Here is a 24,215-nt window from a genome sequence, read left to right as displayed (position 1 = left end):
TTTAACCAAAAATGCTTCACTTTAAAAAGCTCTATACAGTCTCAGTAATAACAGTATGCCCTTCAATTGAAATCACAGTGCTTAAGATTTCTGAAGGTCAGCCCATTTATTTTTGGTTTTCTAAATGCAATTGCTTTTCCCCACCTTTTTATTCCCCCTGCTATACTAAAATTATTTCACCGAAAATCTAGAGAACTGCCCTCCATTAATCTGTTTCAGGTATCTTGGCTTATGCTTCTATTAATGCTAATAATAAAATTATAAATATAAGTAATAAAATACAGAAAACAACAGTATCTACAGGTATGGCTAGTATCCAAACAGTGAAAGAAATAAGGAAAAGCCATACAAAATATATCTTTAAAGAATTTTGCACATATGCAGCACTAAATATGGGAACAGAACCATTCTGGGATTTAGAATTACTTTTATTGTAATTATCACTGCCTGAGTGATAATTAATAAGGAGAGTGAGGTGTATCGAGAACTGGCTCAACACAGAGCTCAGAGGGTCGTAATCAATGGAGCGGAGTCTGGTTGGAGGCCCGTAACTAGTGGTGTTCCCCAGGGGTCTGTGCTGGGTCCAGCCCTGTTCAACATGTTCATCAACGACCTGGGCGACGGGACAGAGCGTCCCCTCAGCAAGTTCGCTGACGATCCCAAGCTGGGAGGAGCGGCTGATACACCAGAGGCCGTGCTGGCATCCAGCGAGAGCTGGGCAGGCTGGAGAGCTGGGCCCAGGGGAACCTCAGGGAATTCAACAAGAGCAAGTGTCGGGTCCTGCCCCTGGGGAGGAACAACCCCCCGCCCGGTACAGGCTGGGGGGGACCTGCTGGAGAGCGGCTCTGCTGAGAGGGTCCTGGGGGTGCTGGGGGGCAGCGAGGTGACCTTGAGCCAGCACCGGGCCCGTGGGGCCAAGAAGGCCAATGGCGTCCTGGGGTGCATGAACAGGAGTGTGGCCAGCAGGGCGAGGGAGGTTCTCCTCCCCCTCTGCTCTGCCCCAGTGAGGCCACATCTGGAGTGCTGTGTCCAGTTCTGGGCCCCCCAGTTCAAGAAAGACAGGGAAGAAAGATGCTCAGGGGGCTGGAGCATCTCCCTTATGAGGAAAGGCTGAGAGACCTGGGTTGGTTCAGCCTGGAGAAGAGAAGCCTGAGGGGGGATCTCATCAATGCTAATAAATATCTGAAGGGTAAGTGTCAAGGCAATGGGGCCGGGCTCTTTTCAGTGGTGCCCAGCGACAGGCCAAGGGGCAACGGGCACAGGCTGGAACACGGGAAGTTCCCCCTGAACAGGAGGACAAACCCCTTCCCTGTGCGGGTGCCAGAGCAGGGGCACAGGCTGCCCAGAGAGGCTGTGGGGTCCCTTCCCTGGAGACATTCACACCCCGCCTGGACGCGGCCCTGTGCCCCTGCTCTGGGGGTGCCTGCTCACGCAGGGGTGGGACGGGGTGAGATCCAGGGGGCCCTGCCAACCCCTGCCATTCTGTGAGTCTGTGGTTGGCACTCAAAGCCTTTCATACCACATGTGTGATAACCAGACACATGCGGAAGGACAAGGACAGAGATGCAGCACAAACAGGAGCTGGTAAGCTCCTGCATCAGTCCCCGTTTGAGGAATGGTTTCCACAGAGCCCCACACAGAGGAGGAACCTTTGAGTAAGGCTTCAAAGATGCAACCTCACCGCAGAGCAGAGATGTGCACTGACATTTTTGTGCCATCTAAAAACATACAGGAATTTGGACTGGTACCACTTGGTTTAAGATTTACCCACTATCCTCAAATGCATTTAATGATGTTTTGTCAGCTTGGCTGTTCAGCTCTACCTGTAGAAGGTTACACCTGGGTTATTTAACGGTAATGCAGCTGATGTTCCCATCAAGAGTGGTCAGCAGCCTCCTTCCCCGATGCATGGCAAGAGAGTTTTTAATCCCACTACAGTGCACACCGCTCTGCCTCCTTACCGCACGCACCAGTGCTTTTGGGGGGCTACAGAGGGTGGCGGTGAGCACCTCCGGGTGCCCCTTCCCACACGATTCTCCGAGCCCTCTCCTTCCCGGGGGCTCCTCTTAGCTTCAGGCTCCGCTCTTCCTCTGTTTTGGTGGAAAAACATTGCTCTGACCCTCTTCCTTGACAATTCAACCTACCCTGTCATTTAAAGACATCTCTCTGCAGAAAGGTTTTGTTTTCCCCCTTCAGTCTCTCTTGTAAACTGGACATATAATGAAACCTGACTGGAGAAAGCCTGTCTCCAGAATTCACATGCACACTGGAAACCACTGCTCTCCAGTTTGAGAACCAATGCCATTATATGCTACTTAGGTGGGGTTTGGAGGTAAGCTAAGCGAACAGACATATTCATGAACACGGGCGTGCATTTCATCTGCACTGTTCCAAAATCCTCATCAACTGTTTCAGCGTTTGGGGAATTACTCACCCAGAAGCACCTCACGAAGGCCTCCACCTCTCCCTGCACCCGGCGCCGAAGAGGAGCGACAGAGACGTGAACCACCAGCTCACAGAAATGGGTGCACACTCGTGCGCACGCACACAGACAGTGCGATCGTCTTGGTACGGGCTTAACTTGGGAATAGCAAAGTTCCTGCCGCTAATATGAACCTCAGACCAACTGCCTTCCTTGTCCCAGGGAAAGCTTTTCATCTTGTTTATTTCAGACTTCCCAACACAAAATTATGTCTTACTTTCTTCACATTATTGTTAGGAAGCTAATTTAACTAGAGTTATTATTATCACCCTCTGAAGCACTCGCGAAATGAAAGGCATATCTGTTCTCACGCTCAGTGTTAGATAAATGACAAGGAAAAAAAGCTGAACTTCCTCTGGAGCAAACAGAAGTCACCAAAGAGCTAAAATAAAAACGAAGCTAGAGGATAACACGGCCAAGACGCAGCCACATGCACCCCCGGCGCAGGAGCGTGACCTCCCCTCGCAGCATCCTCAACAACCAGAGGACCAGAGAGGGCTGTTTTCAGCTGCGTCACCCACGCCACTGCGTCGGCGCCAGCTACAGAGGCAGCAGAAGGGGCTCAGCACTGGCCCAGGGCGAGCCTTGCGGCATCACCGCGGGGAAGGAGAGGCTCCCAAAAGCCAGGCAGCCGGCCTCTTCCAGCATGGCAGGCTGCTGCCTTTGCAACCGTACTCTAGGGGGGCACGAGCGAAATATAGTTTACGGATCCTTCACCACAAAACCCCGCTCCTGGCTGAACACATCTGTAAACGACAATGTTAGTTAATGCAATCAGAAGGACAATTTTACTTATCACACGTGATGAGGGTTGAAAGCCGGGTAAATAAACGGTGACCACATTGATGCAGATCAGCTAAAGAATTTAAGTTTTGCAAATATAAGAAAAAGATAATTTTAGACAACTGGCATCCTATGTTAAGAACGACCGCACTGAAGTAATTTCAGTAATTGTGATAGCCTACAGGTATTATGGATGTCATCTCTGCAGCAGGCAAATCATGCTGCAGTAAGAGATCACTATGACAAATCACGGGAGTACTAAGGGAAGATGTATGATCTTTTAAATGAACCTCTGCTTCATACAAGACAGGTGACCCTGCCAGATGAATACACTTCCAAAAGCAACAGCCATTTTTAAAACAAATTATTCTACTTTTGGTGCTTCTCATTTGACTGTTGTGACATAAAATATTCAACAACTGGTTTATTGAAGGGTTCGGCAAGCTTGAGAGAAAGATCAGAAATATGTGCAATCAAAATTTAATTGATAGAAACGCACAGTTTAGACATCCTTGGATTTAAAAAGCAGCTTTAAGAAGAGGTCTCTTTGGGGAAGCTTTTGCATTTTTTAACTCATTTCTACCTTTGGTTCTCAATCACATACACCACCGCACCATACCACTGGGGCTGTTCTGTTACGAAGCTTTCGGGACAGAGCAGACAGTGGGCATGGGGAGGAGGTTTATGGGGAAGGCAGTCTCTGATGTCGTGCTGTGCTTCTCAGCTTTCAGTGCTGTAGAAGGTTAGGTAGTCCTTGCAGACACAAATTACTGCAAGGCTCGCATCAGCGTTAAAAATAAAGACAGGGCTCTCTTCACATTTGCATGTTATCAAAATGAAAACGCCATCAGCCAATGTGCTTGTTCCCTCCTCCCCAAAGAGTAGGAAAACAGGTTAAATCGAGAAAGATAGCACTGCTGATAACAGTCTGGTCCTTTATTATGACTTTTCTAAGTTAAGTTCAACTTTCTGTGAGATTTCATAGTATAATAGCAAAATTAGTAGTATTTATACAAATCTGTGTGCCATTATGGTAAAGAAGAGAAATACAATTCTCAGACATGTTACATTTTAAGTTAGGCTTTCCGTACCAATATTGACAGACAAGAGGAGCTGAAAAGATTAACACCTAGTAGTAGCAAACGGGATTTCACAGAAGTGAAATTGCTCTTCTCTGCCTACAGGGGTATCCTCACCTTACCTGCCTCCTCCCTTGGCATCTGGCTCCCAAATCACAGCTGCACTCCGCCCGGACAGATGCAAGGACGGGGTCTGGGGGAGCACAGCTCCTGTAGATGCACACGTTGCAACTTTCGCTCAGACGTTAGAATAGGATTCACCAGAGGAAGGAGAAACCCCATTATTTCCATTACAGAGCCACAAAACCAGAAGCACAGCGAGCAGGTGCGATTTCCATGGGGCGCCATGTGAGACCGTCGCAGAGCTGCGAGCAGAGCTCCGCCGCCCACCGAATTTCAACCGCTGCAGAGTCCAGGCTTCCAGCCTCCACCTCTCCCGCGGGGACAGACGGGAACACCACCACCATTATCCTACAGGAACCGTCTACTGGGAAGTTTTCTCTTTGTCTTACTCATATGTAGGTGGTCTCTCCCGCTGGCAATCTTACATGGACCACAATTTCTTCAGCTTGTTATAATTTATAAAATGTGTGTGAGGTTTGCCAGGAGCAGAGGAGAAACTCAGAAGCGTTTCCTTTTAGACAACGAAAAGCAAGACGTTCAGATTTATATTTTTTCTCACAGGCACTATGGGAGGCTATCTACAGATATTTAGAGAAGTAGCCATATCTATATTTCATAAGGAGACGCCACCAAGGAACACAGACCTATTTAGCACTCTGCATTTAATGCAAGGAAACAGGGAAGGACTCAGCTGCAGAACCTGAAAATGATAATATGCGGGTTGCGTCTCCAAGAATGACACAATTCTTCCCCCTAACGTTATTAAACTTGGATTTTATTTCTTCTTAAGCACAGAGTAACTAAGAATACTTTGGGGGATTCTTTCAGACAACTTATTGCTAAACAACGTACGGTATGAAGGAGAGCTTCAAAGCTCAAAGATACTTCATGAAAAGAATATTAAATCAATCTATAACGTGCAATCTAGGCAAAAAGAGCTGAACATTTCTATTGTGGAAAACTAAATTAATTAAAACTCTTTTTTTATTACTGTTTGGAATGATGACCAAGAAGTTCAACATAATATGCTCCAACAGGATGCTACCGATAAATAGGTCTTTATCCTTTTCCTACTGCAGCAATCAGAGTACCTGAACTCAGCAGAAACCCAACACCAGCAGGACGAAAGGAAACTATCCACTAGGTTAAGGACAAACTGGGCTTTTTTTCTGATTTGGGACCAGTCACAACATTCAACAGCACAAAAGGAAACACGGAACTCTGGGTAGGAGCGCAACAGAGCCTGTGTGGGACCGCAAAGCCCGAGCTACGCAATCCTCTCTCAGACCCAGTTTTTGGGTACGTGGAGGGACACCTCAGCCTCGCCGTTAAGGCCAAAGGAGGCTTCGTTTCACGAGCGGAGGCAGCATGGAAAAATAAAGCAGCAGATGTCATGAGGACAACAGCACTTACTCAGCCAGGGGCACAGGGCAACGGGAGGCGATTTCTGCTTTCAACCCTTCCCAACAATTCTCAGGGTAAAAATAAAGAGTAAATGGAAGCAGTGCTAACTCATGTGAATAAAAAGAATTCATTCAAAAAGCATTAAACTGAAATACATTTCTTTTAAAAAAATATTTGGACTACATGAAAAGCATGATGACTTAAAGAACTAATCGGTTGGAATAATTAACATTTGAAAAGCCTATTTTAAGAAAGCCGGACCACAGAACTGACGCAAGCAACCGGCGAGCACATGCGCATACGTGTTTTTGAAGTAATTAAACCAGGTTTTGACCACAGGACTTTCTTCTGCATGCACGCAGATATTCATCTTTACCTTTAAATTCAGTTAATTCTGTTTATTTCAAATGAGTAACATATACTTGGAAGTTAAAACCCAAACTTTTCCATGGAAAAGCCAAGATGTGGGACTCGATTTCCCAGCTCCCGAAGGACAGAGCTCCTCCACCTGCAGTGACCACCCGGTGACCTCCAGGTATCCCAACCCAAACGCAGCACCCCACGGCTGCATAGTGCTCCCCCGCCACTAGTGAGCCCGGCCCGGCGGCAATAAGCACAGGGCCAAGAGGGAATATTTGCTCATAAAGCAATACTGGTTCCAGATGAAGCTAATTCAGGTTTATCTGTGCTTGCAGGCCAACAAAAAACCACCGAAAGCATTTTAGGGGAATACCTTCTGTATTGAACAACTCACTATGATTAAGGCGCAAAACATGTTTTGATAATTTTCCCTCTGATACCCAACACACTCAATATATTCAGGTAATAACAAAGCATTTTTAAGTGCTGGTTTTCCACCACTGAAATAAATTTCGATTTATAATTGAATTTCATTCTCCTTCCAACACTGCCTTGGCAGAAATCATACGGGAAAAAAGTAAATCCCCTCACAAATAAAGAATCATTTATCATTTTCTAACACAATAACACTTAAACATTAAGAATAGGATTAGATGTATATTCAACTATGTAATTGCCTTCACATACGTACAGCCCATGCGTGTGGTTAACAAAAGCAACTTAGGTCGAGAGATCTTTTTAAATTACATATCCACACCTAAATGAGAATTAATCTCTCTTTGAAAAAGCAATTAAAATTAAATCCAAAACAAGATTAAAATCGGTGACTTAAAACATTCCAAAGTAAAACAAAATCCACTCCTCTGGCCGCAGCAGAGGACGAGGCGTGGGGCCGGCCAGCCTGGCGAGGGGAGACCACGCTCCCGCGAAGGCGGAGGGACGGGGCTGGTTTGCTCCCCAGCGCCCGGCTCCTGCAGGCTTCCTCCTTCCCACGCCGCCCCGGGCCAGCGCACGCCAACATCCCGTGGGGCACGCTCCCCCTTTTTCCATCCCAAACTGCCAGCTGAGCCGTAGCAACGGGACTAAGTGGAATCTCTTTTACATTTTCTGATGTTTCGCTCCTTGCCCGGGCTCACCTGGGATTTCACACCCCAGTCCTGGAAGCCTAGGACTACTCGGCCAAGGTGGAGCACATTCAAACCAGTACAACTGATGCAAAGCAAAAGCTTTGATATATATTCAAAATACGTAAGAAATATTAAGAACGAACAAGCAAAACTAAAACCAGTGCACAGGCTAAAGCAAAAGCTATATGGAATGAACGTCATTTAGCAACGTGCCGCCCTTGCCATCTTTAGTTACTCTTCAGTCATTTAATTAAAATTTTCATGATAATCCACATATTGTTGCCCTTGTAGCCAAGAAGGCCAACAATATTCCGGGCTGCATTAAAAGGAGTGCGGCCAGAGGATCGAGGGAGGTTCTCCTCCCCCTCTACTCTGCCCCAGTGAGGCCAGATCTGGAGTGCTGCGTCCAGTTTTGGGCTCCCCAGTTCAAGAAGGACAGGGAAGAAAGATGACCCACTTAAATATGAGGAAAACCCCTTCCCTGTGCGGGTGCCAGAGCAGGGGCACAGGCTGCCCAGAGAGGCTGTGGGGTCCCTTCCCTGGAGACATTCACACCCCGCCTGGACGCGGCCCTGTGCCCCTGCTCTGGGGGTGCCTGCTCACGCAGGGGTGGGACGGGGTGATTTCCAGAGGTCCCTTCCAGCCCTGCCAGTCTGTGATTCTGGGATTCTGTGATTTATGCACATAACCCTTCTTAATATGGCTATGATAGGGCAAGAAAGCTGAGGGCAGAAAAAAAATAGTACTTTTTTATACCACAGTCTGCAAGATGTCACAGGTCAATACAGCCAGCAGTGTTACAGTGCCCTGCGCCATCTGAGCACCCCACTCACTTCTGCTCGGGACAAAGGAGATGGAAACCAGGCCAAAGACGGGCTGAGGCTTTCTATTTTTAGACTTGTGTTTGAGTCCAGTTCCATTTTATTTCTCACATATATTCATGCAGCATCACTGAAAACTGTGGGTCTGCTTCTCTTCCCTTCTTTGCTGCTCTGCATGCTCCTCGATCCCAGCAGATTCAGCTCAGGATCAACAGCTCTGTGTACCTCCCATCAACGCTGCCAGTATTTTTGCCATTAAGCCCGTGAAAGAAAAGCTGGAAGTCAGAACTGATACACTTGGAGCAAGGCTAAGACAGCTCAGATGTTCAAACAGTGGGGGGGGGAAAAAAAAACCAAACAAAACAAAAAAATCTGCAGATAAAAGCACTGAGCCTGTAAATGTCAAAGAGGAAAGTTGGAGGACTACCTCCTTATGAAAGCCAGCAAAATGGAGACCGGGGAAAGCACCACTGAAAGCAGAGCAAGACGTTCTTAGTGGAAGAGTTTCTCTACCAAGATGGAAAACATATTAGAAGTCGGAAGATGCGTTTATCTCATGCACATGTATGCAGCTGTCCAGTCCCCGAGCCCAAAGACAAAAATTAGCTTTCGTTTGGAACATTTTTTGCTACGCTGAATGCTAAGAAGTCGCTTCATACTGCCACAGAAATCCCAAGGGGTGCAGAGAAAGACTTAACCACAAAACATACTTTCCCTGCCTTTACATGCTCAGATCTGTGCAAAACATTGCATGGCCTTCACTAGCTCAAAACAAATGCAAGCTTATTTTTTCTTCAGATATTTTTTAAATAATTCTTAAAAGGTAAATTACAAACAGGATCAGCAAAATTATCCCACTCAAGTGTGTACACATAAAAAAGACTCATCTATTGAAACCCCTCCATTCTCAAATCACAAACGTGCCCGCTTCAGTCCTACCAAACCCTGGATTATTTTGGAAATCTTGAACCACATTAGTGTTTGGATGTCACTAATATTTTTGAAGCAGATTAACTTATTTCTTTGCAAAGAACAATCCTGAAAGCACAGACGGCCACTAAAGCTGTGGGCGTGGGAGGACGGCTGCACAGGGGCAGTACTGTGAAATCTTTACTCCCGTATTTCAGTCCCAGGGTTTATCCAAATTAACCATGAATCATTATAGGAAGCGAGGGTAACTTTGTTATTTTCCTGAGAAAAGCTCTTGGGTTTTGTGTTTCACTGTTCAATTTGGTATATCGACATAACCAATTTCTTCATGATACAGATATGAGCATGTTTACTGCCTATTGTCCTTTCCAATATTTAAAAATAATAGAACTACAATATCATTAAACTATCATAGAACACAAATATGGCACTATATTTCTGTATGATACAATATTACTTAGATATACTAAAAATCTGGAAAACAGCAGAAGAGAAAATACCTGAGCAATCTCAAATATCCCAATTAATCCAAGGGCTCATCTTTAGGTCTCAAAACAGGAGTGCAATGTTTTATTCCTTGAATGCAATTCTCTATTATTTATACTCGAATGCAATAGTATCATGATTTTGAAAGTATTTTTCCTGACATAATGTCCATTCATTTAATACCATCAGAACTACTTCCTTTTGGGGCATAACATTTTAAACCACAGCAGAAAAATAAACCAACCCCGAGTTATGGCGGAGCCCACAACATTCAGCCCACACTTGACATTTGGCAAAAGTAAGTCTTGAAAACACTAAGGAACTTCTATTGGTAAGGCTGAAAATTACTCAGTATCTGTTGAGGAGGCAAATGCAAGGATTAAAAAAAAAATAATAATTTTTAAAAAGCGCTTTAAAAATACCTCAGGAAAACTACTTAAAGCAAGACAAAACACCTTTCAGGGCTAAGGAAGCAGACCTGATTAAGTCTATTCCTGTGAGTAACTGTGAGGTGTAGGGACAATTTCTGCGTAAAGAGAGTAGAAACCTTACCCAAAGTCATTAACTGGTAGGCAGGAATGAATATGTCTGCAATACCAGTCAAGCGATAAATATGCATAAATAAAAGGAAAATACTCATTACATCCTTGTGAACTACTGAAACTTTTTTGGTTTTGTTCCTTATTACATGGAAGAATTAACATGTACGAGTGTTCTGCTTTTTCCAGTTACTGGGGTATTCCTGGCCAAGGGTCTTCACCTTGTAAATTTTGCCAGCAACACCTAAAATTATTAAGTTTTCATTTAAAAAAAGCACCCAAAAAACCCCAAAACCAAAGCCAAAAGAGACTTCCAAGTTCAACTTTTGAATTAAAATATTATGAAAAACATCACATCATAAATTCTCGCTAAACGAGCCCTACGGAATACAGTGACTCGAGCAAAGGATATGCTCCTTCACTAATTGATTTGCCTGAGGAACCCACAGAAACACCTGCAAAAAGCACAGAGATCTGTGAAAATACAAAAGAAGCCCCAAAAGAAACCCCACCCCTCCGCGGGACAGGGGGGATGCTGCAGCTGCCGCACGAAGGCTTCCGCTTCTGCAGAAGTACCTCCTTCCTCCACGAAACTCTCCAAGCACATGGGGCTGACTCGTCCTCTCTTCCCCTCCACTTAAGAACCGGTGTCCCCTGTGTCGGCCGACAAAAGTCTCTGCGACATGATGTGTCAGCTTACAGGAGGCCACTACCTGTCCATTTAGCATCACCTTCAGTCCTCGGAAGCTTTCCCACAGGATATCAAGCCCCTTATTTAGATAATCAGTCGCTGCAGAGCTTATCTGTCATCTGGTAATTGATGTGAAATAACAAAATTATGCATCAAAACAAAATTATGCTCATCATCCCAGCTCATCACCTTAGCTCATCAGCTAAGCACAACTTAGCTCACAGATAAAGTTCCAGTGATGTTTGCTACCATCCTTCAAGGAAATCTTTGATTTACACCATCTCACAGAGAAGTAAAACCGAATTCAATAAATAAAAATGGCCTCCATAGTTCAAGGGGGACATAACAGATTGCAGAAGGCACAGGGAAGGGCAGCCCAAATGACAGCCTGGAGAGGAGAAGGCTCCGGAGAGACCTTCTTGCAGCCTTTCAACACTTAAAGGGGGCTTAAAAGATGGAGAGGGACTTTTCCCAGGGCCTGTAATGACAGGACAAGGGGTAATGGCTTCCAGCTGGAAGAGGGTAGATTTACATCAGATACAAGGAAGAAATTCTTTACGACGAGGCTGGTGAGACACTGAGACAGGGAGGATGCCCCCTCATAGGAAGTGCTCAACGTCAGGCTGGACGGGGCTCTGAGCAACCTGATCTACTAAAAGATGTCCCTGCCCATGGCAGGGGGGTTGGACTAGGTGACCCTCAGAAGGTCCCTTCCAACCTGAACCACTCTGTGACTCTACGACCAGGGGATGGAGAAGCTGCCTCCTTAGAAGGGCCACAAAGCCCCAGATTCTTCCAAGAAGGCAGAGGGGGGATTTATGTGACTGAGGTTTACGAATTCACAGAGGTGGTGGGTGAAATGAGTGCACAGCTGTTACTCACAAATATCGCAGCATTAGAACCAGGAGGCAGCTGCTGAAGCTAATAGGAGATGAATTTCAAGGAAATATGAGACAGTACTTTTAATTTAGGCGTTTATTTTTTAAACGCAGTAAATGATGGAAGTTGTGCTTATAGAAGTCATGGAGGCAGGCAGCAAAAGCAGGTCCAGCAAGGGACTGCACAGATTCTGTGACGAGATGGTCTGATGAATGAGTAACGTTTGGAGCCAAGAAGCAATCATTCCAGCTCCCCGTCCAACAAAGGTCCCCATCAAGGCTTGGGCAGAAGGAGGGGAGTGTGTAAAGGAGGGAAGGATGTGGGGACACTCAAATATTAGGGTACTGCTTTGAATTCCTAGAAGCACATCGAGGAAGCACCAAAGTATTATAAAGAAATAAAAATTTCAGGGTTTCCAGAGATTTCAGAGTTATAAGCACACAGGACTTCCAGGAAAAGTTACTCAATCGCATCACCACTTCTTCCCAAAGCCGTGACCACGAAACCCGCCCGAGTCCCGCCGGCCTCCACCCTGCCGTGCAGCCGTCGCCGCCGAGCAGCCCCTCGCAGAGCAGGCACGGGTACTCAGTGCAACGCCAGAACTCTGTGGACCATTCGCCACCTCTGCCCACAGACCCTGCCTGGGGGCCAGGGCTGCACCCGCCTCCCGCTTGCGGCGGCTGCTGGGCTTCTCCCGCCTTCGCCCAGCCCAGCGCACGCACCTCGCTCCTCCCGGGCAGTGGGTCTAGTGATGGGCTTTGCCGAAAGCGTGACCGGCACCCCTCTGATTTAAAGCATGTGCTAATTATCCTCCTCAACTGCTGCCCAGTATTAATATTTAAAGTACTGAGCTTCTTTAAAAATTGAAGAAAATCAAAATGTGGTGCTACTTTTAATGCTTTTTAATATAGTATCCTGGAGATCATGTTTTATAAAGGACATTTTTATTGCACTGTATTCTGAAGAGCCACAGACCTAGGATTAAGAAAGACTTCACTTAGCCTATGCTGCCAATCGTAAACTCATTTAATGGCATTATCAGGCTTCCCATATTTATCATCAGACTGCTGCATAACACAATGTATTTAAATATTTTGTGCTTTTAGGATTTTCAGACTTTTAAAAATAACTTCTTATATTCCTTTCCTAAGGTAAAACTTAGTCACATACATTTTAATACGTAAAAGAATTAAGTCTTGGTACAGTCAATCATAAACTGAGCATAGCCTTATTTGCAAATGATTAAGTTCCTGGGTTATTCTATTTTTTAAAAAAGTAAATAAAAAATTAGCTGGAGCACTGGCACTACTCAAAGCTTAACATATTATTTTTCTATACAAGTATTTGACATCAGTACTAGCAAGAATATAAATATGAATGTTCTGCTCGGCCTAAGTTCTTTCAGGTCTTCCACTGTGATGAGCTGCTATCATCAGATACTGTATTTCCAAAGTGAGGTTTCCAACAGTTTCCATCCATTTTTGGATTAAAAAACCAAAAAAAGTTACTGTTTTGGTTTGATTTTTTACAAAATGTGGGATTATGGAAGTGCATCACTATGCTAGTTTGCAAGCCACATGATGACACAGACGCTTAAACTACTGTTTTTAAGAAATATACAGTGTATATAAAAGTATGTTTAAATAAATCCCAGATAAGAGCCTGCTGTTTAACTATTCATTCTGCAATAACAAATTGTGTGAGAAAGGCCATATTGCCCAAGTCCATGCAGAAGTTTTGCCTTCCCGGAGCAGCAAATGGGCTGGGAAACTCTCTTTTTTCAAATTTTGTAACACTTTTTAACATTCACGGTGGCCATCACATTCATACCACATGACCTTTCCAACATGCCCCTCATTAAACACGGGAGGAGAAGCTCTTAATTGCGAGCATACGGCTAAAGGCTTGGGGAGCCCACGATGTTGCAGCCTGCCTCTTTATATCCATTTTCTGTCACTGGCGTCATTCTTCTGCCACGTGTCGAAACTACCGAGGGCAATTATATTTTGGTGCCTGCACAGGGATTTTGGAAACTACGCTAAGAGTTCACTTCTGAGCACTGCGGCCAAAATACTTCATTTTGTTTTAGACTCAGAGCATTGGCAGAAACGGGGCGGGCAATTCACTTCTGACTATTTGCACTGCTCACTTTTTCCTCTCTTACATAATTTTGTATGATTTGCATTTTTCACTTGTTTCATACATTTTATTTTAGCTTGTTTTTTTCCGTTAAGTATTACGCATTAGCACCGGACTGCTGCCTGCGCTTCTAACTTTAAGGCAACATGTAAAAGCACATAAAAGCCTGTATTTTTATGCTATATTCAAGTTTTAAATAGTTCAATATTTCAATTGAGAAAACCTTGCTGAAGGTTTGGGAGTTTACACTACCCTATAACATTTAATGGTTCTCCAGTTTGACAGAAAAGTTGCATCAAATCCTCCTTCTAATGAAATCGATGCTGTATAAATATTGTATTATTCCACCAAAGAGCAAATACGAAGCAGACAAAAGTATCCCCATTATTTGCTACATTTGCCTTTCTTTTGTCTGTAACTTGAATTCTAAGAAGGAATTCATGCTCATCCCAGATTTCCTTAGGTGCTTACATCTGAAACAGTTTGTTTGAAGGCAATCAAAAGTATGATCAGATTTTTTATTTTTTAAACAGGGCAGTATTTCTCTCTTTGCCATAAAGCGGTTGGAAATACATCCCTGGGATTTGAAAAGGTAATAAAATAAACAAAACAAAATATTTAAACAGTTGGCATAATATTCCTTTAAAAATTTTTACCCACACTTACAGTTTCTTGAGACATCTTAATAAGAGTGTAATTTCACATTTGCTCTTACTGAACAAATCAAACATGGTGATTTATTATTCAGATGAGCACAAAGGATTTCTGAAATGCAGAAAGAAGGTCTATAAAAGCACAAATCATCAGTAATGACGACAAGCTAAACTGCCTTTCAAATATGAACAAAATGCAGCCATTTAGGGTATCATACATCATGGTCTCCCAGACCCTCATTTATTTCCTAACTGTACTGTCTGCATGATAATTTAACCAGTGCAGAATTCTGTATCTACCGAGAACATCTTTATTAGGCGGGTGATTCCACAGCTCGTACACACCGTAAGAGACTAGTCCGTAATCCCCATCCTTCGAATAAGAAACAAGCGTTTTCCAAGCATCAGTTTAGTTCCCTTCCCAAAACCATTTAGATACTGCAAATGAACTTTTCTGAACTATAAACGCGGTGAAAATAGGCAAAAAGCCTGCTGTCCCAGTAAAATTAGGCCTTCTTTCTTGGTATGAATGATAAACTAACATCCACAGCAATTTGGATTCTTAATGAGACAGCAGTCAACTGGAACGACAGATCTCAGCTTTAGCTGCTAAGACCTGCTGTTGTATTTTTCTTGCAATAATCTGTATAAAGGGAAATTGAGAGGTCTAAATCCTGCTCATACTTACACCAACGAAGTACAGAAATATCATAGCTAATGAGGTTACTCAGCGTTCTCCTTCTTAGAGCAGAAACCCCATAAATAGCAGTTCACTTAATCAGCTATTTAATATTTTAGCTGCACGCAGGTATTATGGGTATTATACACATAATCTTAAATCCACTTTATCTTTAAAATGTTCCTCCAAGTTAACAGATGTGCAATTACTCGCACTTTACAGATAAAGAACAGACATAAGCACAGCCTCAAATGAATTGTCCAAGCTCATGGAAAAAACTTATCGTGGAGCGAGACACTAAATTAGATCTCTCAAATTTCTGCCTAACATGACTCTGAAAGACCTTATTTCTTTGTCATCACTGCCAAATAGATCATATCCTTCCTCAAAGCACAGCGCACCTCTAAGGATTTGATTGCATGAGGACCTGTTTGAAATTCAAGCCAAGTTTGCATTCTCCTCAGCTGGAGGAGAGGCGCATATTTAACATTCCTCCATTTTTCCTCCAACGGCAGGTTCACGTAAATAAATAAATAACAGATTTAGCGCAGAAAGCCAGGCAGCTATCATAGAAAGGCATGAAAACAATGACCTATTTAACGTGAATGAAGACCCAGCAATGTGAATACACTTGCTTTTAGCAAAGATACAGCGATAGCATTGGTCCCAAATGACCTCAGAGAGAAAAGGCACAACATTGTCCACAACTCCATGTTTCAAATCAAGTAAACTTCACTCTACTTTTAAATAAAAAGGAGGTGGTAGGGTTCTGTGACAAATTAGGCTAGTCCTAAACAATTATGCATATCCCTCATAACCTAGCTCAGGTATTTAGTGTCAGCACTTAAATTATCCCTCCCAATAAAAGTTACTTAATCCATATCCAGTAGCAGGCCCTGCAGGAAAGGTCCCGAGTGGAAACGCTCCCCTGAGACCGAGCCTATGCCAGCAGCTCGGCGCAGCGGCCCTTCCCTTCGGCGGGGGTTGCTCAAGGCAGGTGCCATCGCCAGCCCGGCATTCACCCCATCCATGTGGCACCAGCGCCTTCCTTGGCTTTCCCTACTGACAGGACCCTAAATTCACCCCTGAACCTGCACCTCAGTGTACGGTACGCGTTCAATACTAGGGTAAGTTGAAATACCAGCTTTCATGCTGATTTTGAAAATGACTTTGGTGTCGGTTATCATCCTCCCCATGTTGGCGACAGCTGAAACACCTGGCAGGTAACTCAAGCTCTGGCTGGCACATGCTATTTCCTAAGCGGGATTGGAGCTTGTTTCCTCAAGGACCGACAAGAACTTCATAGACTGTTCCAGAAAATTACATTTTAGCATTACAGCGTAGGACCCGCACGTTCTAGCGGAGCATAATCATACAAAACACCTGCTCAACACACCCGTCTCCCACGGGCACAGCCTTCACCGCGAGCGCTCCTCTAGCCAAAACCCCTGCAGCTGTAATGAGGAGGAGGAGGAAGACGTGCCCTGGCGCTGCCAGCCAGGAGGGCAGGGGCTGGCATTGCCATGCCAACACAGTACCAGCACCTCAGTCGTTCAGCTGTGCCCTGTGTCCTCATGCTCTCCCAGAAGCTGAATATATAAAAAAAAAAAAACAGAATAAAGCAAAGCCTGAATTCCGCAATACCAAGCTGTTCAAGTAGATTAACGTTTATAAATACGCAGAGATGCCCAAATTCAGGATGAAATTAGCAGCATAGAAGAATGACCCCTTACTGTACTAGTTCTCTTCTCTCCACAGAGATACCTCTACGGAAGTATATTTTACTGCTCTCAGATACAACCTGATGATTTTATCCCTCGCTCTAGAAGTCCAAGGCAGGACTTCCATCTGCCCACCCGTATGTGTTACAGCAATGAGGCCCCACAGCCCTGAGCAGCACTCGCTCCTCCTCGGCAAACACCTGATGAAGGTGGCAATCTGGGAAGGTAGGACACTCTGTTAGAGAGCAATAAATTTGTCATCTAAAAAAATAACAATAAGTTATCTCTTTTCGCATCTTTCCAGGTTGTAGTCAGACCTCTCTCTCTCTCTTTTCAAGCATCATTTTGACACTACGTCTCATTATGCAACCCTCGTGCTCAGCATTTTTTAAAGGATGAAAAATTGGCAAATGGGATGATGAAGCGTTTCCGTTTTCCCCGTGTATTTACTCCTTTACACTTGTACAGTAACATTGTCGTGGTTTAACCTGGCAGGCGGCTAAACGCTGCACAGCCACTCGCTCACTCCCCACCCCCAGTGGGATGGGGGAAGATATTCAGGGGGGGAAGTAAAACTCGTGGGTTGAGTTTAACAGGACAGAAAAGGAAGGGAAAAGAATAATAATGATGATATTAATAATGATGATCATAAAAGAATACACAAAATAAGTGAGGCACAATGCAATTGCTCACCACCCACCAACTGATGCCCCGCCAGCTCCCGAGCAGCAGTTGCTGCCCCTGGCCAGCTTTTCCCCAGCTCTATATGCTGAGCACGATGCCATATGGTGTGGGACATCCCTGGGGTCAGTTGGGGTCACTGTCCCGGCCATGTCACCTCCTAACCCCTTGTGCCCCCCAGCCCACTCGCTGGTGGGGTGGGGAGCAGAAAAGGCCTTGACTCCATGTATGTCCTGCTCAGCAATAACTAAATCATCCCTGGGTTATCAACATTACCCTAAGCCCAAAGCACACCACTGTACCAGCTACTAGAAAGAAAATTAACTCTATCCCAGCCAAAACCAGGACAAACACAAAGCACAATAATCAGGAAATGTGTTATTTTTCACAATGATTCAAAATATCCCTGTATACACCAGTAGCATCAGCAGTTACATGTGTGCAGGACAAGCAGGAACCTGGTCCACAACTGGTAAGTCCGTTCTGATTCTCTAAAAACCTACAGAAAAAACGCTGTACAGTTGCCTACCTTTATGCGTGGGGCATATGCATAGTGCTGTGCAAGAATAATCAGCCCTGGGACAACAGCCTCTAAATATGGAGAAGGTAAGGATGTTTTTTTAACTGCTGCTTCTGTCAGAGGGTTTTTCCTTTCAAGTCGCTAAGGTTATCTAGCAATAGTATTTTATTCTAGCAATCGCGGTCTGCACGTCCTGGGATGTACTCTGCACGGCTCACATCTTCAGCTTGTAAAAAAGTAACAGCAATCTGCTACCACTGGTCTATTTGCTTCTGTCGAAGTAGCATACATATTCAAAACGTGGTCACCACACCATGTAGTTTTACCCGTGTCTGTACAAAGGCTGCAGCTAAGAACAAATTTATTCTGGTATAGAGAAAACCACAGAGGTCCTGGACTACAGCGAGTCAGCGCTGCTGAAAACAAAAGCAGGGAAAGAAAAAACAGCGTGGTGTTTGTTGTTGTATCGACATTCTCTCGTAAGAAACCCAGAGAGATCTGAAACAGTGACCGAAACCGTGCCACCAGCTGACTCCTGTGGTGCGGCTGCGGGGAGCGTGCAGCCCCCACCCCAGGGCAGAGCGGCCCCATGGCAGAGCCGGAGGCCATGCACGAGGCAGGCCCTTGGGCACCCCCTCTCAGGGGTCGGCAGGGAACCTGCGAAGGTAAGGCACGGAGGGAGGAAGGCAAGCAGAATACCTGGACAGGTAGCAGACAGGGAGAGCAACTTAGCTGCCCTCTGCCGACTGTCTGATTTGTTGAAAACTCCTCTGCTCCAGTCCTGCACAGCTAAACTGCAATTTAACAGGCGAGGATTTCTGTGAATTCATCTCCACGCTTCCACACTGATGTTTACATGACAGCCAAGTCCGTAAGGATTTCTTTACCCACTGTCAGGCTCTATCAGCAGAGCCCCACGCAAAGATAGCAAAGCTGGCACAAATGAGGTGCTCCGGCCGCCGCCGCAGCAGCGTGTGTTCGTTGGTGCAATGGTCTGCTCCAGCTAATTAACTCTAAAAAGATGTCCAGGACTTGAGCCAGTATTTCTGCTGCATCGTGCTATGTAGAGGTCCTAACGTGCTTAGCTCGGGTGTCTCTCCCTGCTGCGGCGTGGCGCGGTGCACGTTCAGCCCGGGCAGCAGCGGGGCGTTTCGTGCTAGGGCTCGTCCGGCCGGTCTCATCTGCCGCTTCAAATCTGGGGTCCCTTCAGTAAATCCGAAGATCAATAATCCTCACCTACGCTACCGGTGGCGAAGACAGTGCCACTACAGACAAACCCCGTGTCCGCGCCTGGTGGCAACGGGCTAAGGGAGCTTCATGATGTGGTGAAAAAACATTTATTAAACAGCAGTACTACTGAAATCCTCAAAAGGAAAGGGGACTGACCCACCGCTCTCAACTCCGATGAATTCTCGTGCCTCTCATGACATCTTCTGTCTGTCAGACGGGTCTGATTAAATACACATGACCCATTTAATTTCTAACTTTTTTTTATGAAAAACACCTCTGAAAAGCCCTGTGTAAAATGATACAGCGGTTTGAGAGAAAAGGGGGAAAGCCGGGATTTAAGTTCCACGAACACTACCGTGCTCATCAAGCCCTGCCGCGCTGTCAGACCGCTTCGCTTTTAACTCGCTCCCGTTTTATTCGAGGTTTAAAAGAGAACTGGAGCATCTATTCACTCGGTCTCTTACAACGCTTTTCCTCCACATAAAACGCAGCCATGTAGCTTTAAACAAGCACTTTGGTGAAATCCCAAATGCACCAGCATCGCCCACTCTGCGTCTGCTCCAGCGCCTCTGGTTTAAGGAGCGCGGCTGGAAAACCGGGGCGCTTCGCGATGGCCAGCGATACGCGTATTGCTTTCAGATAGATCTGCTGCCGCTGAATTCACAGGTAGAGGAAGAAGAGGAATAACCGCAGGTTTTCGCGTCAGGCAGCGGCGTTGCACAACCCGTGCGTGTGTGTGAGAGAGAGTGCCCCCCGCCCCCCCCCTTCCTTTGCCCGCCAACCCGCCCTCTCAGCCCCGCTGCTCGCACCTCCCGCGGCCGGGCCCCCCCGCTCCCCCTGCCCGGCCCGGGGGTCGCCCCCCGCTTCCCTCCCTCCCTCCCTCCATCCCTCCCTCCCTCCCTTCATCCCTCCCTCCCCTCCCTCCGCCGAGGCGGCTCCCGCCGCCGGCCCGGCCCCCGGCTCCTCCCCTCCCGCCCCGCCGCCCCGGCCCGCTCCCGCCCGGCTGGGGGACGCCCGCCGGTCCCGCTCAACAAGTTCCCCCCTTCCCTCCCTCCCTCCGTCCCCTCCCGCCGCCGCCCCGCGGCGGGGACCCGGCCGAGAGGCCCCCCCCGGCCGCCGCAGCCGATGAGGGCAGCGGGGGAGCGGGCGGCGGCGGCGGCTGCCTCTAGCGAGCGCTCGGGAGAGCGGCGGCGTGGCGGGCGGCAGATGCGCGACCGGCGGGGACCTTCCGACGGCCAGCTCGCCCCGGCGGAGGGCGGGAGGGGGATGCACGGCGAGGGGAGCGCACACACCGCCGCTTCTGCCTGAGGAGGCACAAGGTAAGCCCGCCGCCCGAGCCCCGAGCCCCGCCGCTGCCCCCGGCTCTCCCCGCGCCCCCGCGGGGCTCTGCCTCGCCTCCCGCCTCCCGCCCCCCGCCGGGACTCCCGAAAAACCCCCGTTCCCTGGTTTTCCTGGTGAAAAACTTCGTAGGGATGAGGATGAGGCTGAGCGCCGGCGGGGGCGTTATGCAATAGCCTCCCTGCCTGCCTGGGAACAGCTATTGCATCCAATAACTTTCCTGACAGATAAGGAGAGAATATCGCTATGCCCGTGCAAACCGCTACTTTCTTCTAGAAGAATACCGTTTCTCCTCATGCTGCCTGGCAGGGGAGGGGTGTAGCCGGGGGTGGGGGTGGGAAGGTGCACCGAGTGCTTTAGTTTTTCGGCTGATGGATCGCGAGGAACTACCACCGCTTATTAACTTCAGCGCTGGGAAGTCCAACCGCGGTCCTAATGAAGTCTCCGTGCAACATGGCAACGGACGAACGTTTGGCCGTGTTCCTCCGGTAACTTGCAGCGTAGCACTTCATTAAAACCCAAACAAAACCCCAAAACCCCTCGTCAGGGACTGAAGCTGCTGCTATTCGGTGAACGGTTGGTATTGAGAAGCAGCGGTTCCCCCGATTTAATACACTGTTCCACACCCCCCCCCGCGTCCCCCGTCACCATCATCAAGCACATTGACATCGGAGATGCCGTGAAAACGCAGTAGGCAAATGGGACAAAAGGGAGCGTGGATCCAGCACCAAAGTCATAGTCCTGCACCTTGCAAGGCTTCCAGAGCTTCCCGCTGTGCATTTCCATCTTGCTTTTCCTATTGCTAGTAAAAATCCTCTCCCGTGACCTCAACGTCTCCACTTAACGCATGTTTACACAGAGTTACAGCAGCGAGGGGGACGCAGGACTGCAGTTAGCTTGGCTCTCTTGGGGGGAGGCTGGGGGGGGTGCAGCGAGCCCTGGCAAAACAGGGACCCCTCCTGTAATGCCGAGCTATTCTCTGCTTATGTCACCCTCTCCCGAGGGCTCTGTCCCAAAGGAGCTGTGCCCCCCTCTCTGCCACGAGCTGGAACAGGCGATGGAGCAGTTTCGTTTGACCTTGTATGTCTAAGCAGCTAAAACCCCACACGAATATCACGGAGGAGAATTTAACTCATTAGGCTCTATGGTTGGGAAGTTTGGAAAGACCTGTTTTTCCAACCTCTGAGAATCATTTTTCTGCTGAATGCTGGAAAGCAATAAAAAACCAGTTAACAGGTCATGTCTAATATAAACTGGGGATTTATTCTCTCCGCTGGAGTGTTTTATCGCGATTCCTGTTCATATTTACAGTGCCGTCAGGAATGCTGCATGTATCAAGGTTAAAATCTAGCTGCTAGATGGAAAAACTACTAGCTAAAAAATAAATTAATTAAAAAAAAATTCACATGCCTTGTAACTGCCCTAGCCATGTATGCAGAATAATTTTATGTAAAATTTCAAACAAATGTATCTATAGTAAAAATATGACAAGCATGGAGAGCAACATATTTCCTTACTTTTGGTGTGGAGCCTACTGGTGTTCTGCCAGTCTGCTTGTGCCTGCCTTTACTACAGTAATACTGTTCTCTTCAAGTACAAATAACAGTTCCAAGTTAAAAGCTTGATTCTTTTTTTCCCTAGCATTATGAATGCATATGAGCAGCTCATATGAAAATATCTCGGTGCTCAGATATTACTAAATTATCATCTGGAGGTTTATATTCTTCCAGACAGTGATGGCATATGGTCATTGATTTCAATACAAGTACATAATGTGTATTGCTAATCCAAATACTCATACTGAACAGTTGTAAAATAAAATTACTGCCCCGGAGTTTAAGGTGCTGTTGCATTTAAAGCATACTGCCTTCACGGAACGAGCTCACTGGGGAAGGCTGATACTAAATAAGATTTTTTTTTTTTTTTTTTTTTTTTTTTTTGCAAGGACATCATGATGCCCTTGATGAAAAACATGTGTTCTTTAGGACTCCATAATTATTAACAATGTATATTTTTAACAAGATGCTCAAAATAATTCTAATCTTGAATGAAATCAGTGCCTTTCCCCCAGATTGACACATAAAAAACCAGCCAGCCAAAAGCACCACAAAAGAAAGTATTAGTTACTTATCAAGAGGGACAGCACTTAACATCCACTGCGCCCTTCTACTGATTAAGCTCACAAACCAGTAGCTCATAAGATCATCGCTGCGTTTTTTTTCCTAGTTAACTGTTTCACTGACAGAAGCATTTTTGCATAAGATGCACAGCATATAATTAATTTGGAGGCGGGGGGGTCGGGGGAGGAGAGTAGCTAGGTTGAATGGAGATTAACATATAGAAGGAAAATATGGCTAAGAAGCCCAAGAGCCTGCACAAGCGCCGAATCACAGAGCGTGCGTCGTCTCCCTGACATGCACTACCGGGGACCGAACACTATTGGTCACCACAACACACCCTTACGTTACTTGGAAATCCAAACTCAACAACAGAATGTACAAATGACAGTGAGATATTAGCACTGATGTTTTGTTTATCCTTTTCTGCAGAATTTAAAAGCAAATATAGCAATACCGGTCCTCTGCAGTGACCGACGTGGTAGTGAAAGGCCAGGGAAACCAACAGCTTGCCAAAAATCTATGCTAGACTATAAGGATACCCTCCTCAAAGGTAGTGAGCTGTGATACCTCCAGGCAGTTCCTCATCCAACCATAGTCATCTTGGACAGGGAGAACAGAGGATGTGTAGTCACATAATTCATGCATACTTGAGGAAATTACAGTAAATCTAGAATAGAATAGAATATGTTCTAGAATAGAACATAAAAAATTCACATGCTTGTTTAAACTAGCTATTAAAAAGGTCTTATATTCTGCTTTATGACAGACACTATTTAAAGAACTGCTGAAGATTTGTGCAAGATATTAAAAAACATGTAAGCAACAAATCCATTTGATAGCACAATACTCCCTTATATTTTTATTAATCAGTTTGCAAATTAAGTAGGCTTTAAGGAAATGAGATCACGAGCATATTCTAAGGGAAAAAAAAATCTCGAGTGGTGAATTCAGTAGGAGTTCCATACTTAGCCTGAAAATCGGTGCTTGATTTTTTTCTCCTTAGAAAATACTGTACAACCTACGAGCAGACACAGGCACGACTCACTAGGTATTGACATTAAATTTTAAATTATTATTGACCGCACGGAATGTGATCAGAGCACTCTCTTATTTCAGTGGCACATCCCCACTTTGAAGTCTATTTAATACAATTTTACTACATTCGGGCAGAAAACAGCCTCTCTGCTGATCCCTTAATACTCTCAAAAATAGTTCAACTCATTTCAGCGTTTGCACAGCACAGTGTCATGGTGATCAGTGCCTTAAAACTCACCTGCTTTCCAGATATACATGTAAGCACAAGTCTCATAGGCAAAGATAATTGGTTGTAAAAAGAGCAACTCAGTGATCAAACAGCAACTCTTGGTGTCCTCCTCTTTGCCTGGATTTTTCCCTTCAGTGGCAGAAAGACACCAGGCCTGGTTTTGCTC

The 24,215-nt window shown here is 45.9% G+C and overlaps 2 protein-coding genes across 4 annotated transcripts in view; one reads left to right on the top strand and one right to left on the bottom strand.

Moving 5' to 3' along the window:
• The window catches only part of DOCK1 (dedicator of cytokinesis 1), a 322,979-nt gene that overhangs the window by 145,583 nt on the left and 153,181 nt on the right, over positions 1-24,215 (bottom strand). The gene's annotated exons all lie outside the window — the stretch shown is intronic.
• INSYN2A (inhibitory synaptic factor 2A) overlaps positions 20,446-24,215 on the top strand; it is a 49,918-nt gene continuing 46,148 nt past the window's right edge. Inside the window, exon 1 of one of the 2 annotated variants that reach the window (XM_075107673.1) lies at positions 20,446-20,646. The gene's annotated coding sequence lies outside the window, so the exon portion shown is untranslated. The remainder of the gene's footprint in view (positions 20,647-24,215) is intronic. The other variant, XM_075107674.1, reaches the window with a different exon arrangement.

Source organism: Phalacrocorax aristotelis, chromosome 12 (assembly GCF_949628215.1).
Source record: "Phalacrocorax aristotelis chromosome 12, bGulAri2.1, whole genome shotgun sequence".
NCBI lineage: Eukaryota > Metazoa > Chordata > Aves > Suliformes > Phalacrocoracidae > Phalacrocorax > Phalacrocorax aristotelis.
The sequence above is the reverse complement of the archived record's forward strand: the minus strand, read 5'-3'. Positions and strand labels throughout refer to the sequence as shown.